This window comes from Petromyzon marinus, chromosome 4, assembly GCF_048934315.1.
Source record: "Petromyzon marinus isolate PM22_M1 ecotype Great Lakes invasive population chromosome 4, UKy_Petmar_22M1.pri1.0, whole genome shotgun sequence".
Taxonomy (NCBI): domain Eukaryota; kingdom Metazoa; phylum Chordata; class Hyperoartia; order Petromyzontiformes; family Petromyzontidae; genus Petromyzon; species Petromyzon marinus.
Genome location: NC_133670.1, coordinates 6303665 through 6321839, shown reverse-complemented (window position 1 = coordinate 6321839; position 18175 = coordinate 6303665). Strand labels below are relative to the sequence as shown.

General features: G+C 47.6%; 1 long non-coding RNA gene across 1 annotated transcript in view; it reads right to left on the bottom strand.

Moving 5' to 3' along the window:
• Positions 1–18175, bottom strand: part of LOC142906738 (uncharacterized) — a 35727-nt gene that overhangs the window by 14595 nt on the left and 2957 nt on the right. The window contains exon 2 of the long non-coding RNA XR_012930469.1: positions 15041–15190. This is a non-coding gene — a long non-coding RNA (uncharacterized LOC142906738). The remainder of the gene's footprint in view (positions 1–15040; positions 15191–18175) is intronic.

The window sequence follows — 18175 nt, the reverse complement described above, 5'->3', positions numbered from 1 at the left end:
AAACAACAGCAAGAAGAGTCCCAGACCACACCGATACAACAGAGAACCCCTCAATATAATTCCACATTAAACGGACACATTCTAACTAAACGTCGCTTGTCTTACACGTCGCCCCGTTTATTGCTTAAACTGACGTCTGTAGGCGACAAAGCGTTTCCACCAGTGTTCCACTCCGAGGCATTGTGATTAAACACATACTGTATTCCCGAAACCTTTCCGCCTCTACTTAAAGCGCCCAATTAAGCGTGCAACTATTTGTAAAGCTTACAACTCCCTCACCCTCCCCCTCCTACCATTCCATCACTTCTCTCACACGCCCCGAATCAGACTCAAAAACACCTCCCAAACGCTCCCCCCCCACCCCACCTACCTCTCCTTTGTTGCAACTGGACACGGGCCGGTGAAACAAACGACCAAAAAAACAACAGGCGCTTCATTCTGGGCTTAAGCGCCCACTAATAGGCGAGGCGCCCCATTCAACGATTGTGCCCGCCGCTCAAATTACCACTGCTTCTCCTCTCAATCCCTGCACCAACACAAGCTGCGTTTTTTTGTTTGTTTGCGAGGGCTTGCCATGGCTTGGGCTTAGTATTCGAGGTGATTCAGCGCACCAGTGATGGGGAGGGCTCTTCGGGCCTCCCTCCTCCTCCTCATCCTTTAGCATTTGGAATTGACTGGCAAGGCTGGCGTGCTTTGTGAGTAGCAAGATGTCTCTTTTAGTGGGGAGCGCGGTGGTGTAGTGGTTGGCGCTGCGCCGCGCTGCGAACCCGGCGACCCCCGAGTTCGATTTTACCGCTCGCGGCCACCGACACCGATTATCTGAACCGGTCCTGGGCCTCCCCTAGGTCGACTCGGCCTCAAATGGGTACCCAGTGTGGTGCGTAAACAACGCCACTGAGAAGACAAAGGCGGCCGTGCGTGGTGCTGGCCACCCACCTTTCCATAGGTGCTGCTCGCTAGCAGCAATTGCCCCAACGGTATGTCAAGGCTATAGGGGAATATTTTGTCTTTACCAGTTCGCTACTCTCGACACTGATGCAACCACTTTGTGTAAATGTCGAAGGAGCTCATCAGACAGGACGGTGAGCGCAAGGCCCCAAGTTGGTCCCCATCCTGCGTGCGGGACACACGCAGTACGGTGACAGTAGTGAATCAGAATATTTACTCATCCTGGAGGAATCTGATGAGCTATGAAGCTCTTTTTCACGGATGTCCAGTAATTTCGATTTAAAGCTTTCGTGACTGCAAGGATTCATCTTCTTGATTCTTTCGGTAAAGTCAGCACGTAGAATGAGAAAGAACCAGGAAGATGTCCAGTAAGTTACGACGACAAACAATACAATGACGCGATAGGAGTGCAGTGGTAATAATTGTGCTTCGCAGGAATAAGTGTCTGGCTTTGGTTTCCGACTCGGGTGCCTTTCTGGATATCTGTGGGGAAAAATAGCTTCATAGCTCATCGGATTCCTCAAGAATAATAAAGAATCTTTAAAAAATGTTTTTTTAAACACGCTTTAATGAAATGTACTAGTAATAGAGGAACTCCACGACTACAGGAAGTGGCCCCGAAGCTTGCCATAACGTAAGGGGACCGTGGGCAATTACAGCCACCGTCAGTTGAGCGTGGACAATTAGACCCAAGCAGAAACAAAACATATGAAAAATAATGTTTAAATAGATATTTTTTTATAATAGCATATAGTATTGTCATCATTATGACATAGGTATACCAATTTTGCATTGGGAAGTGGGTTAAAATTGAGTTACAAGATTTGAGGATACAACAACAGACAGAGTGAGTTAAATGAAAGCGTGGAATAATAAATAAATGTAATGATTATGATTTCTGCGTGGAGTTTGTACATTCTCTCATCACCATGCTCTGTGCGGCTTTCCTCCGTGTGCTCGGGGTTTTCGCCCGTAACTTAAAAAGACGCACAGTGGAACTGGAATTGACCCAACATCCCAAAGCTGAAAAATCACCCGTAGATCACTCAATTGGAATTGTAACACAACGACATCCTGGCAGGACCCTCTCGAGAAAAAAGAGGCTTGAGACGCAGTGAGGCTTGAGGGAACAAGCGTCGTGTGGACAAGAACAATCAATAATAATGTGAGGCGTGATGGGAGGACCGATCCTGTGGTTGCAGTCACACGCGACTCCTGTGTACCCAAAGATAAAACAGGTTACATTTGTACTTCAAACTTTCGTGACTGCAGGAATTCATGTTCTTTGGTTCTTTCGGTAAAGTCACGTAGATAGGAAAATAATAATACAAATAAAGTGAATAAAAACTAAAAATGAAGTGAATAAAAAAATCACTTTATTTTTATTATTTTTCTATCTACGTGACTTTACCAAAAAAAGCACAGAATATAAACAGGTACGTTTAATGAGCCTAAATTAGCCACACTTAGAATGACGAATTTAATTCCGTTACGTTACGGAAATATACACGTTGTACGTAAGTGTTTGAATTATTTAGCACGCGCAGCCATCCATAAAATATATGTACTATCTATTAAAATGTTTTAAGTGTCTCCCTGAGCAAATGAGCATGGCAGGGACGGTTGTTCCCACATGTGCACGTGCACATACAGTGAGGAAAAAAATATTTGATCCCCTGCTGATTTTGTACGTTTGCCCACTGACGAAAGAAATGATCAGTCTATAATTTTAATGGTAGGTTTATTTGAACAGTGAGAGACATAATAACAACAACAAATTCCGGAAAAACGCATGTCAAAAATGTTATACATTGATTTGCATTTTAATGAGGGAAATAAGTATTTGACCCCCTCTCAATCAGAAAGATTTCTGGCTCCCAGGTGTCTATTATACAGGTAACGAGCTGAGATCAGGAGCACACTCTTAAAGGGAGTGCTCCTAATCTCAGCTTGTTACCTGTATAAAAGACACCTGTCCACAGAAGCAAGCAATCAATCAGATTCCAAACTCTCCACCATGGCCAAGACCAAAGAGCTCTCCAAGGATGTCAGGGACAAGACTGTAGACCTACACAAGGCTGGAATGGGCTACAAGACCATTGCCAAGCAGCTTGGTGAGAAGGTGACAACAGTTGGTGCGATTATTCGCAAATGGAAGAAACACAAGAGAACTGTCAATCTCCCTCGGCCTGGGGCTCCATGCAAAATCTCACCTCGTGGAGTTGCAATAATCATGAGAACGGTGAGGAATCAGCTCAGAACTACACGGGATGATCTTGTCAATGATCTCAAGGCAGCTGGGACCATAGTCACCAAGAAAACAATTGGTAACACACTACGCCGTGAAGGACTGAAATCCTCCAGCGCCCGCAAGGTCCCCCTGCTCAAGAAAGCACATATACATGCCAGTTTGAAGTTTACCAATAAACATTTGAATGATTCAGAGGACAACTGGATGAAAATGTTGTGGTCAGATGAGACCAAAATGGAGCTCTTTGGTATCAACTCAACTCGCCGTGTTTGGAGGAGAAGGAATGCTGCCTATGACCCCAAGAACACCATCCCCACCGTCTAACATGGAGGTGGAAACATTATGCCCTGGGGGTGTTTTTCTGCTAAGGGAACAGGACAACTTCACCGCATCAAAGGGACGATGGATCGGGTCATGTACCGTCAAATAATGGGTGAGAACCTCCTTCCCTCAGCCAGGGCATTGGAAATGGGTCGTGGATGGGTATTCCAGCATGACAATGACCCAAAGCACACGGCCAAGGCAACAAAGGAGTGGCTCAAGAAGAAGCACATTAAGGTCCTGGAGTGGCCTAGCCAGTCTCCAGACCTTAATCCCATAGAAAATCTGTGGAGGGAGCTGAAGGTTCGAGTTGCCAAACGTCAGCCTCGAAACCTTAATGACTTGGAGAAGATTTGCAAAGAGGAGTGGGACAAAATCCCTCCTGAGATGTGTGCAAACCTGGTGGCCAACTACAAGAAACGTCTGACCTCTGTGATTGCCAACAAGGGTTTTGCCACCAAGTACTAAGTCATGTTTTGCAGAGGGGTCACATACTTATTTCCCTCATTAAAATGCAAATCAATGTATAACATTTTTGACATGCGTTTTTCTTGATTTTGTTGTTGTTATTCTGTCTCTCACTGTTCAAATAAACCTACCATTAAAATTATAGACTGATCATTTCTTTGTCAGTGGGCAAACGTACAAAATCAGCAGGGGATCAAATACTTTTTTCCCTCACTGTACTTTACTTTAATAATACAACAACGTATGATTGCGTTCCGTTACATTTTTAACTGCCAAATTATGTTTAGCGAAAAATAAAACTGCGCGCGTGTGTTTGTAAATCTACGCTATGTGTGTTTACTTTCACCAACATATCTTGTCCCACGGTGACCTTCAAAAAGAGCAAATGAGCACTCCGTTTGCATCAAAACATATTCTAAAAGGCTAATGCACTAATGTGAGCAGACAAGCAAGAGCCTTTGTTCGGGAGCTGACGCTCGTGTAAAATAAAGGCCGCCTTCCTTCATTAGGGGAATTGTCATTATTTCGCGAGTAATTGCGGAAAGCGGGCAGGGGGAAGGAGATCTTATAAACAAGCGGCCACTTGTTTGTTGCTTGGCAGGCAGAGGATGTGGCCAAGGGGAGGGTGAGGGGGTGATGGGTGGGTGGAGGGGGGGGGCAGGTGGAATGGAGACTCAGGCTAAAATACAACACCAGTAGGCATTGATTTTTAAGATCATTCAATCGGGCATTTAGGCACCCACGTCCATCCCCTTCGGGCGCCTCTCCCCCCTTTAATTTTTGCTTCTCCCTCCCCCTCCATAAGCACCTCGTCCTTCCCCTTAGAGGAGGAGTGGTCGGCAAATCTGCGGCTCCGGTGTCGCGTGCGGCCCTTTAAGGGACTGCCGCTTTGTGGCGTTGTCTATTAAGGACCCGCCGTCTCATGCATTGCTGATCGACACTTTTCTTTTTGCCTTTTTACCGAATTGGAAAAAAGTTGCCTCTTTTTTTTATATAGTGTAAGTTGCCGACCCCTGCCCTAGGTGGTTATCCGAGTTGAGGAAGCAGATGCCAGGGATGTAGAGTTCACTGACACACACGGCATAGACAGTTTCAAAATGTGCAACGTTGATAATTAATTATCTTATTATTTGCATATATTATCAGAGTATGTTTTTTGTGTGCATTCTGACCACAAGCATTGTGGTTAAAGCAGACATGATTCCTTGTTGAAGGTTTCAGTTTGGTGTTTTAACATCTTAACACCTGTTTTGTTTCCAGATAAAAGGGGAAAAAACTATGATCATATCTAATTATTATATCTAATTATCTAATTATAATAATTATCATTGTACTTCGCATTGTGTCTATACTGGTGTCAATTCCCGCACATGCCCTCTGTGTGTTTCCTGAATCGTTCGTTCGGTAAAATACTTTCGGAAGAAACAAAATCAAAACGCAACTCACGCAGAGACGGAGGTGCACTGGAGGGACTGAGCCGGAGGGATGGGGAGAGCGTGGTGTGCCGTGAGCTACTGAGGTGTGCTCCCTGGGGGACACGCTGGACACACTTGTTGTGCAGTAGAAGTCACACCAAGACTCGTTCTCTACGTGCTCAGCCCCGCTTGGATACAAAAGTGCTCACCGTAAACTGGAAGCAATTCAAAGAGCGAGTAAAGCATTCATCAGTTGTGTTGTCTTCTTGCCGCGATTGATAACAGTGCTCGATGTAATATTTCACAGGTTTGGCGAAGTACAAAGAACAATTGTTAATGCATGTCATTAAACAGTTACAAATATATATTTGTCATTACTTTTAGTTTCTTATTTACATTGTGTTAGAGTTCATTAGTTTAATATCCCAGGCAATTTTTGCGATGAATATATCTTTTTTATACTCTTTGGTTCTTTCGGTAAAGTCAATGTAGGTATAAAATAAAATACCCACGTGACTTTACGTGAGCAAAGAGTATGGATTCCTGCAGTCACGAAAACTTCAAAGCAAGATATCTCTGTTTTGCTTTGCTGGTGTTGCATGCACAGTTGACTAGTATTATATAAGCTGTCTCCTTATGTAAAGAATATTAATATAGTCTGTTAAATTTAAGAAACTCGCCTCTACTACAAAGTGTATTTTTCCCAGAAGAAGACTGGCCAAATTCAACTTTACTTTTGAGAATTACTTTTGAGAATTATAATTTCATATTTACGTTTCGACGGTCCCACCAAATGAGAACTTTAAATCCCTTTCAGCCTCTGCTCCCTCTCACTTTGTTATTTCTCAAACGTTACGTCTCCTTTTTAAAATCCACAGTTGTTACAGGGGCCGTCCATAAATGACGTCACGCACCTGGGGGGGGGGGGGTCAGACATTTGTGACGATGTGTGACGAGGGATGGGGGGGGGGGGTGAGAAATGTGACGTCACATCAAAAATGCGCAACTTTAAATAAATATAGACAACACGTTCTACTTCATTAAATAGACTTTTTAATAAATGTTTCCTCCTACAACATCAGAGTGCAGCGGCACATTAAATACGCACTACAATGACAATAGTTTAAAGCCATTTTAAGCATGTTTTATATATTTTGGGGGGGGGGGGGGGGGGGCAGAGCTTTGTGACGTCATATTTGAGGGGGGTCTGACTTTTTGTGACGCCGTGTGACGATGGGGGGTGGGGGTCAAAAATCGCGTGACGTCATTTATGGACGGCCCCACAGCTGATAATTAGTATCGATATTTCCTTCCGCATTCTCCACCCAGAGTTGTCAGTTTGTTTTCGGTGTTGATTCATCATCGGCTCATTGTAAATAACCTTTGTTATTTTAGCTGCAATGTCTGTATTTTTACTGGCGTGTACACTCCCTTAAGATTTTCAAAGACATTGCAAATATATAGCATTTCAGTCGTGTTTTTGCTACAAACCAATTATACAACTACACGCAGCAAAAACATTGCCAAATCAGCAGACAATATCCACGATTGAAAATTTGCCACCAAATATCAGCCTAAACGTTCAACAAATACATTAACTGACAAACACCATTCACCTTAAATGTGCCTAAACCTCAGCAAATTGGAAGCAAAGCAGATTTAGTCAAAGTTCGCACTTTGACGATGGGGGGGGGGGAGACTTCCAGGTCTACTACACTAGAATTCAGATACAATAATAATAATGATCATTTGAACTTAAACACGCACAATATTCACTCACTCTCCAAGATGGACAACAACTAAGAGGTGTGAGGAACCACACACACACACGAGCGGGAAAGGCAGCCACGCAGGGTGAGCCGGTGAAAACGTATTCCCACGAGCTCTGCGATCAACTATGTATGTGGGTGTCGTCGATCAATTAACCCCTTCCCGTTCTGAGATGTCTGCAAGTTGCAGGGGATGGATGTCCCGCTCACCGCTGAATCTCGGAACGTGCAAGCGGCCCAGGGTTTATTTTATTTAGAGAGGCGTGGTAGCGCCGTCGTTTTTTCAAGATTGCACTCATCGCAAAGAACTGTAGCGACACGACCGCACTCTGCGTTAGCTGGCACCAAGCTGCGGCACTCGCCCTCTCGCATGGCCTTGTGGGAGCCTCGCTAACGATGAAGTGACTTCATTTAAGTTTTTCTTTCCCGAAAGAAAAACTGATGACGCACACGTAAGTCATCGGAATGGGAAAGGGATAACGAGTGTTTACATGTGGGAGGAAACCGGAGCGCCCGGAGGAAAAGCCACCCGTGCGAGGGAGCAACACTCTATCACATGCAAGTGTTGTGTCAGCGAGTTCGGAGACGAGGTCTGCTGAGGCACCTTCTTTGTTGAGGTACACACGCCATCTCGCCTGCCACACTCTGCAGTCGCCTGCCGAAACACAACACGAGCCGTCTAACACCGACGGCGCTCACGGAGACAGCCAACAACTTTCTAGCAGCGCAATGTCGAGCGAAGACGGCCGTGACGACGAGACGACAGCAACGCCTTTGTCTCCCCAGTGGCGACGTTTACACACCACGCTGCGTACTAATTTGACGCTGAGTCAACCTAGGGGAGGCCCATGACCTGTTCAGATAATCGTCACTGGCGTTGGCTGTGATCGGGAATCGAACCTGGGTCGCAGGGTTCGTAGCGCAGCGGGCTGACCGCTCCCCACGACATTCAGACGTACACGAGGCAAAGATATCCTGATTTTATGCCCCTGTACCCTTCCCGCTCTGCTGTAATGTGCACTGACGCGTACTTTGTTGAGGGCGATATTAGCACGTAAGATAAAGATTGATTGATGATAACCAACACCTCGCAGCAAGGACTGGGTGCTGCCGGGGCTGGCCAGGAGACTGCAGAGCAGAGAGTCACCTCCGCGTGTGCATTGGTGGGTTTTCCCTGGCTTTTCCAGTTTTGTCTCAAAATTCAGTTCAGTTTCATTTATTTGGAATAACCCTGTGAGCCATTCGGCTCTTGATTCGGGTGCAACCGCAACAAACAATAAAGTTACAAGATACATTTATAATCTGCTGTACACAAATTGAGAAATTCCCTACAAAAACAGTCAAATCTTCCAGAAAAAAGCACCATTTTTGCTAACATTGGCTAAACATTCCAATGTAGGGCCTCCCGAAAAGCCTCACTCTGTCTCAAATCTGAATTGTGTCTTGAGACTTCGTGAGGCTTTCCTGTGTAAATAATGTGTGGTTATCATTGTTATAATTCGGCCTGCACTTTTTATATTGTCACCGGTGAGACTGAAAACAGATTAATTAAATTTGTCGCAGTGTTCCTTGCATAGCAACAAAAGGTTAATTCTACAGTCTACAGTACCTCATTCACGTAACTTATTTATTTTAACAGAGCTGACTTTGTTAGAACAATATAACGTTGCGATATTAATTATACCGTTGCAATTTTTTTTAAAAGCTGCATATAAAGTACGTTTAACACAAACACCAAAGCCTACATTTGCGTTCATAAAAAACCCTACTCCTTCATGCTGCAGACGTATAGCGGTATATACAGTAGATTGTAAATTTTTCATAACCTGATTACCATGATAGCATTACGTAAATTACATATATTTGCAGACGGGTGAGAAACCCACCAGCACTTCACGTTGCTCCAGTTTGGTGGTCTCTCTCTCTATGATTGAGGGGCTATATATGTGTTGAACCCCAAAAGTGTTGGGGTGTACAACACAAGACATCGTGCACCCTATGCCTGTCGGATAAGCATTGTGTGATGGACATTCAATGCAATTAGTAAGGACGTGTTATCCAATCCGGTGTAGTGACTATGTTTAAGCACATTGGTGACGAGATATTAACTACCTCGCCTGATATGCAGGGAATCGTGGGTTCGATCAGAACCCTGACGCCTGCTGTATATTTGGAGTTTGTGTGTTTTCTCTCCCCACGGTCGTGAATTTGTGTCCGGGTCCATCGGGTTTTCCCTCCATATTTAGAAACATGCGTTTCGAGTATTTGGCTGCTATAAACGTCCACGTGGTAAGCCACTTCATTGAGCTATCACATGTGGCCAGGTCACTTCTGGAAAAGAGCTACATAGCTCAGTGGGCTTTATCTGGTAAAATAAAAATATAAATAGGTTACTCAGTCTATTTCGTGGTTTAAAGTTATCTCTTTGAGATGAATACATTTTTGTTGTCGTTTGAGGAATATCGTTGTCACTTGGTTTAAACATTTGTCCCACTTAAAATCACTGTTGATAACACGAATAAATATGCATTGAGAAAGAGACGACGGTAGTAGACATCGCAAAGCCACCACCCCCTCTTATCCTCGCCACCCCCTGCTTCCCTCAACCCCTCACCCCCACCTCCAACATGACAAAGATGTGTTCTTTAAAATCCTAGTATAGATGTAGGACTTTGGAGCATTCATTTGTCAATCTCAGACAAAAAAAAATCAGCTGGTGTAGCCAAATCTTGTGTTTAGTGACCCGTTTAAGCAGCAGTTGAAGCATAGAAGTTAACAAAAAGTCAGTGTTAAAGTCAGGATTCATGAAGGTGTGCATAGTAAATTCTAATACCATCAGATCAAGAAGATTGTGGCTAAACTGTTTGTCATGTTAAATTTCTCAGTGGCTGCCTTAAATCAGCAGAGATCCATCCCTCTTACAGCACCTCTTGGCTTCACACACATTACTCAGAATAATACAAATCGGCAGAACTGATGATAGCCGGCACGCATTGTCGGATCTCCAAAGTTGTGATTTCCTGAGCCCTATGAAAGAGGAGAGAGATACAAAACGGACACGCTCGCAAAAGCCCTTTCGGAGCCCTGTACCGGTTTGCAAAGTGAGGGTGTCTCGTGTTTCAGGAAACGAGACATGTTCAGCCCCCCCCCCCCCCCAAAAAAAAACAGCTTGGCACAAACACAAGGTCTTGTGCAAATAGCGGTGGCGGCCGAGGGAAATTCACTCCGTCATACAGTTTGCTCACCGTGAACAAAAAAAAAGATGTCATGAGGATTGCAAGATGGTCGAAGTGTATGCAGCCTGTGTGTTTTTATATTGTTTTTTTAGTTTTCACACGGAAACAAGTCTTTTGTTGTTGTCGTAAGGTCACGGATTCCGCTCACCGCGAGCCAAATGGGAAAGTACAGTAGTTGGTTACGATCGTGCGGCCAATCGCTTTAATTACGGTGTAGCAAATGGCTTTTGTTGTTGTTAAGCACTGTATGATTGGGGTAGTGAAATCTAATTTCTGTGACACTGCGGGAGAGGGATCCATTAATTCGCAGAATGACCACAAGTTGAAAATCCCAGTCCAGGGTACCTGCCTACTCAGCCCATTATCCTTGTGGGCATCGATACAAGAGGCATCAGGGTTTGGGAGATCAGCATTGAGTGTTGTATGGAGGGACTGGCCGCCGCCATACAAAATACGGTGATTAACCCCCTTAACGGTCCAGGGTCACCATCCTCATTTAAGGCCATTAAATATGGGCCCGGTAAACGTGGCAACATTGGGCCAACGTTTGGCCAACTTTTCGGTCCAAAGGTTTTCGACCACATGCGTTAGCTAAACGTTGGCATGCTTACTTGGGGGGGGTGGGTACATGGACTTTATTTGTTGTTCTGAAAATCAAGAGTAATGTGCAGTATTTAACCAAAAATAAACGAAGTAATTATAATTATTTCAGCTTGCATTTGCATAAATATAATGCGTCACTTCATTTGAACTATTAATTGTAATCTACTCGTATAAGATCAAGCTGTTAACGACTTTCATGTTGCATATGAGCATCACGTGTGGACATGGCCATTCAAGCTTTGTCCACAATTTAATAATGCAGTACAGTATATGAACATAAAAGTACAGAATGTGAATATAATAGCATGGTGCGCTTGTACAGTGTATGAATGACAGGGGCCCTTTTTTATGGTGTTTGGACTTCTCAACAAAAAAAGAAACCCCAATTCTAAAGATGGCAGGAGGGGCGTAAAAAGTTGCCGCTCCGTAGCTGGAAAAAATTTGCGCCCCTTTTTCACAGAACCTGAACAACCCCAAAACCGCCTCCGATAAAAAAAAAGAGAAATGCCAAAAAAAAGAAAACAAGATGAGAAGGGAGAGAGAGAGAGAGACCCTCACCACCACCACCACACACACACACTGTAGGCACAATGCCCATTAAACTACCCACCTTTATTTCAGCTGCCACCTCATTTTGACAGAGCCATTGAAGGCTGGCCACGTTGCCATGGAGACACCACACTGGAGCACCATGGGTCACGGGCAGCTGGGGATAATGGCATGTGGCAGCAGATTGTCCGGCGCGTGAGTCGGGGGGGGGAGGGGGCCCACAGGTGTAGCAACGGGCAGAGGTTGGCGACGTACCGGATGCGAAAGAAGTCCAACATTCATACATTCAATGCAGTTGGGTTTCACGGTTTTTGCATGGTTGTCAAAGGACAAAGGTTTATGCTTTATATGCTGTATAAACATTGAAAGGGTTATGGAGCTGCACATGAGGGTAATTTAAAGAATGGGCAGACGCTACGTTAAATTAAAATTAACCCATGCTGCATTACCACACAATTGAACAACATAAAGTTTAAAGTACAGTCAAACTCCTTTTTACCTGGGGTAAATGACAGGAGGGGTACCACGGTTACTAATATCCGGGGCCCCACCCGGGAACTCTGGATAATTGTAAGAATTTGCCGAATAACTAAATCTATCCGTGGAAGAGACAACCGGGTTACGCCAACTCCGGATAAACGAATTCACGGATAATCGTGTCACGGATTAACGAAGTTTGACAGTTGTGTCAAAATACTCTAAACGTGAATCTTTGTTGTCCAGCCAGGATGGAACGAGTGCGTGTACAGGACAATCCATTTAGAGAGGTCCCACTAAAACAAGTCAAAAAAGCGATGTACCGCTGCTCAAATGAGCATTGAGGCAGTGCTCAGCTCCCGTTCACAGCCCTAAGACAGTCGTGGAAATTCCAAATGCCTATGACGGGGGTGGGTATATCTATAGAACGACCACTGTTGACTTTTTTAAAAAGTGGTGATAACTATTTTTATTGACCCCAATGCGGGATTTGAACTCGCAGCCTTTCAAAGCCTCTACGCGTCTCCCGTCAATCTTAACACTCCCCCATGAAGCACGTTAACAATCTCCCGTGTAAGATATCGAGCTATTGCTTTCACGAGGAAGAGGGTCATTAGAAATCGGTGAGGTATCTGTAGGTTGACCACCGTGTATAAGGAGGAACAATTGGCTGTGTTACACCAAAGGACTCACACTACGCTCACATTTGAGATGTATGCATAATGCATTATTGTATGTATGCATTGTCATATTACAACACAGGCATCACTCAATTTACAAAAGGGATGCGTTCTTTAAAAAAATGTGTAAAACGACATTTCGTCAATCGGAACGGCTGTTACCATTAATTGAACACGAAACGTGCGGGATGTGTTTCGGACAGTCATCCCAACTCTACTCCAAACCTACAAATATACACACCTACATCACTTTTACCAAAAACTAAAATAATAAGGTAGTAAATATTAAAACGATTCAATAATAACTCAATAAGAAGAATCACCTTTTTAAGGAACTCAACAAAATATCTGCTGCATGTTGGCATGACTGGAAGGGTGAGATGTAGGCGCCGCTACTGTTGCACTGCAGGGATACCGTGACGCTGTCGCGGACGGATGAGGCCGCCTCCCTGGTGAAAGGTAACGCAGAAATTCCATTTCGTTCATGGAAAGGTGTCCATAATTTGCCAATTGCGTGAATGCAAAATTTCGTAAACTGTACGTTCGTAAATAGAGGGATACCTGTGTAGAGTATAGGTTGTATACCGTACTGTATATTGATTTACCCAGGTCAGTCTACTGGGGTTGTCAATCCCTCTGGAGTCAATACAATTAATACCGTTATGCAGGAAATCACATTTTTTTAAATATTGTGGATGTCCTGGCTCCTACCACATAAATGTGGAATTTCCATCAGTGGGTCAGGACTGCCAACAGAAATGAGCATTGCCTCATTGCTTGTGCGTACAATGTAGAACTGACCGCACTGATGTGGCATAAAAAAAGTAATATTTAAAAAAATACTTTTTTACTCCAGGAAGTGGCCCCAAGCTTGCCATAATGTAAGAAGGGGCCGTGGTGATTTACAGCCAACGTCAGTTGAGCGTGGACAATTAGACCCAAGCCGAACATTAGATGTAAAAAAATGTAAAAAAATATTTTTTATGATAGAATATAGTATTGTCATCAGTATGACATAAGTATACCAAGTTTGCGGTCGATACCACATTGGGAAGTGGGTTACAATTGAGTTACAAGATTTGAGGATACAACAACAACAACGACAACAACAGACACAGTGAGTTAAATAAAAGCGTCTAAAAAAGAGATAACATATCCCAGAATAGCAGCTTATACTTGCAAGCAAACTGCTAAGTAACTGACAAAGCAATGTGAGTTCATGTTAATGCCATATTGTACTATTCATCGCAATTACATAGCATGCATTGCTATGTCATAGTAGTATTCATTACAATGTGAAGGCGTTCATTTTGATAGCATGCCAGTATGTATCGCCTTGCAGTCTTTCTGCTCGTTATCATACAACACCAGTAATTACCGTGCTTAAATAGTCTAAAGGCATTGTTTGACAAATGCATTTATGTCGCAAAGCACTGAACGCAAGAAAAGTTAAAAATTAATACTGTCATTATGATGCGTGTTCTGGGTGTCCCGGAGAAGTGAAACTTCCCGGTATGTGCTAAGTGTATACAAGTTATGGTGCATAGTAAGCATTGGCACCATTGGATGTGACATTACAACTATTGTACAATGGGGACATTGGTGATTTTCAAATGCGTTGAGTAGCACATCCCTTCATTAGTGTTCTTGAGGCAGTGGTTAAAATGTTCACAATTCACTGCGTTGTGAGGTGACCAAAAACATTTGTCGTAGGTGACGTTTTGGGCAATGACCCTTCATCATAGCACACAAACGGCCTTGGAATGTGAGTGTATGATTTCCTGTGTCACATGTGCAGTCATACTGTGTGCGTTAAGTCTCGATTGAACACTCATTTCTTTAGACCTGATTTTCTTGTCTGTTTAGTTTGATCTCCTTCCTCCCGCACCTCCGATTAACACGGTTGGCTACGTAACGGTGCGACAGACGTTCAACATGCATACATACATGTGTATCCACACAGCGTAGCGTGCGTGTCTCTCATCGCTGTGAGTTTCGTAACGTTTCAACAACCACGCCATCAACATGCATCGGATGCACGCTTGCACGGACGTCATTTCGTCTCAGAGTACTTCGAACACCCTCGACGGCCGGCTACAATTGCAAGCACCGGGAGACATTGTGTCACCGAGGGCCCAGTATTTCAATGCGGCTTATTCCAACAAACACATCGGTCACTATCTAGGTCGCCTCGAGAGGTGAACAGCTTGGAAGAACACACAACAGTGACAACAATCCTGTGCACGTACGACCACTTGCCCCGCGTGAACTCCCCCGCGCCCGCTGAAGCTCCTCAGTTTTCTAAGATGCGTTTGTATCCTACCTTTTGTGTTGGTCCGAGAGCGCCGTGAAGGTCCAGACGGTGCTCTGTGCATCCCCCGGCTATGCTGTGATCGTTCTCGCGCGAGATTTGCGGCAACTTGAGCCGTCGGAGTGTCAGCGGGTAAGATTTCTGCTCTCCGCGCACCCATTGCTGTGAAAATAAATATTTTTCATTGGCACGTATGCACACTGAACTTCTTTCGCACCGGACGTAGCCAACCGTGCTAACCGGAGGTGCGGCGGGGGGGGGGGGGGGGGGAAGGGCAACAAACTAAACACAAAAAAGCAGTTCTAAAGGAATGAGTTTGTCTATCTGGATGACTTAAACGCGCATCGCTCCAGTCAGTGGCTTCCTAACATCGGCAGCAAGAGCGTTCCAGACGGCCGCAGCAGCGCGTCTGAAAGCGCGCGACGCGGTGACCGCCGCAGTCTTTGTCCGACGGTGGGCCCGAAAACCGCCGCTGCGAGGGTGACCATAGTTGGCGTGGTGGTTTAGCGAGCATACTGGTGACCTGAGTTCGAATCCCTGCCTCGTTATGCAGCCGCATTGACCAGTATGGTGAAGTATGGCCAAACAACACCATGACTGTCGTGATATGCGGAGGCCATCATAACGGCAGGATACTGACAGTGGGCTGTAAATTAGTATTATTAATATGATTGTGGAGATCTTCTACCTTTCACCATGCGAGAGGTGAACAATGTCATTAAATGTTCATTTAAACTTTCACGTCATAACCGATTTACGTGGCGCGGCACAGCTGCTGCCGCGTGATACATTTGTACGCTTGAACAATCTTCGCCCCGGTAACAACACTGTTTATCGGGGAGGGGAAAGCCTCAATCGCTTTCGAGAAATTCCCATTAGAATAACACGAATTTTGGATGGCTGATTTCCCATGCCTCGCCTCACAAAGGCATAATAGACCACAACTGCCCGTCAGCAAAGCACGACCTCAACCAGAGCCGCACACAATCTTCCAACCATCTCCACCCCCACCCCCCCTCATTCAATTAGCACCCCCCCCCTCCTTCGACTGCTAATGAGGCACTAATGAGCCTTCAATGGGGCGGCCACAATGTACGTCTCCGGCAACGGGCAGGTTCTCGCTAATTATGAGCGACCCATTTAGAGGCCGACAAAGGCCTTTTTGGCAGTGAGTGGGCTGTGTGTGGTGGTGGTGGTGGTGGGGGGGGGGGGGGTGAGCGAGGCGGTGGGGGGGTGGGGGGTTGGCTCGATCAGCGGTGCGCTCGCTCGTGTGCGATGAATGGGGGGGGGGACCGTGAGGGGGGGGGGGAATGGGACCCGTGAGAGGGGGGGGGAATGGGACCTGTGAGGGGGGGGAATGGGACCTGTGAGGGGGGGGAATGGGACCGTGAGAGGGGGGGGGAATGGGACCCGTGAGAGGGGGGGGGGGAATGGGACCCGTGAGAGGGGGGGGGGAATGGGACCTGTGAGGGGGGGGAATGGGACCTGTGAGGGGGGGGGAATGGGACCGTGAGAGGGGGGGGGAATGGGACCGTGAGAGGGGGGGGGGAATGGGACCTGTGAGGGGGGGGGGGAATGGGACCTGTGAGGGGGGGGGAATGGGACCGTGAGAGGGGGGAGGGGAATGGGACCTGTGAGGGGGGGGGGAATGGGACCCGTGAGGGGGGGGGGAATGGGACCGTGAGAGGGGGGAGGGGAATGGGACCCGTGAGAGGGGGGGGGGAATGGGACCTGTGAGGGGGGGGGGAATGGGACCGTGAAAGGGGGGGGGGAATGGGACCCGTGAGAGGGGGGGGGGGAATGGGCCCCGTGAGAGGGGGGGGGGGAATGGGACCTGTGAGGGGGGGGAATGGGACCTGTGAGGGGGGGGAATGGGACCTGTGAGGGGGGGGAATGGGACCGTGAGAGGGGGGGGGAATGGGACCTGTGAGGGGGGGGAATGGGACCTGTGAGGGGGGGGGAATGGGACCGTGAGAGGGGGGGGGAATGGGACCCGTGAGAGGGGGGGGGGGAATGGGCCCCGTGAGAGGGGGGGGGGGAATGGGACCTGTGAGGGGGGGGGAATGGGACCGTGAGAGGGGGGGGGGGAATGGGACCCGTGAGAGGGGGGGGGGGAATGGGACCCGTGAGAGGGGGGGGGGGAATGGGACCTGTGAGGGGGGGGGAATGGGACCGTGAGAGGGGGGGGGAATGGGACCTGTGAGGGGGGGGGGGAATGGGACCCGTGAGGGGGGGGGGAATGGGACCGTGAGAGGGGGGAGGGGAATGGGACCCGTGAGAGGGGGGGGGGGAATGGGACCTGTGAGGGGGGGAATGGGACCGTGAGAGGGGGGGGGAATGGGACCCGTGAGAGGGGGGGGGGGAATGGGACCCGTGAGAGGGGGGGGGGGAATGGGACCTGTGAGGGGGGGGAATGGGACCGTGAGAGGGGGGGGGAATGGGACCGTGAGAGGGGGGGGGAATGGGACCCGTGAGGGGGGGGGGAATGGGACCGTGAGAGGGGGGGGGGAATGGGACCTGTGAGGGGGGGGGGAATGGGACCCGTGAGGGGGGGGGAATGGGACCGTGAGAGGGGGGAGGGGAATGGGACCCGTGAGGGGGGGGGGAATGGGACCCGTGAGGGGGGGGGAATGGGACCCGTGAGGGGGGGGGGGACCGTGAGAGGGGGGGGGAATGGCACCGTGAGGGGGGGGGAATGGGACCCGTGAGGGGGGGGGGACTGTGAGGGGGGGGAATGGGACCCGTGAGGGGGGGGACCCGTGAGGGGGGGGGGAATGGGACCCGTGAGGGGGGGGGAATGGGACCCGTGAGGGGGGGGGGGACCGTGAGAGGGGGGGGAATGGGACCCGTGAGGGGGGGGGGGAATGGGACCCGTGAGGGGGGGGGAACCGTGAGAGGGGGGGGGGAATGGGACTCATGAGGGGGGGGGAATGGAACCCGTGAGAGGGGGGGGGGACCGTGAGGGGGGGGGGGATGAGGACATCAGGAATGGCAGGGAGGTGTTGTGGACGAAAGGTGGCGGACGGGGTAGTTACCGGTACCCACTTGGCCCCCATTTTTACTCTCTCCCCTTTTATTCTCCCAAGCTGCAGTTACTATTCGCGGTGAAACGACTGCGGCGGGGGGCGGGGGGGGGGTGGTGAAACG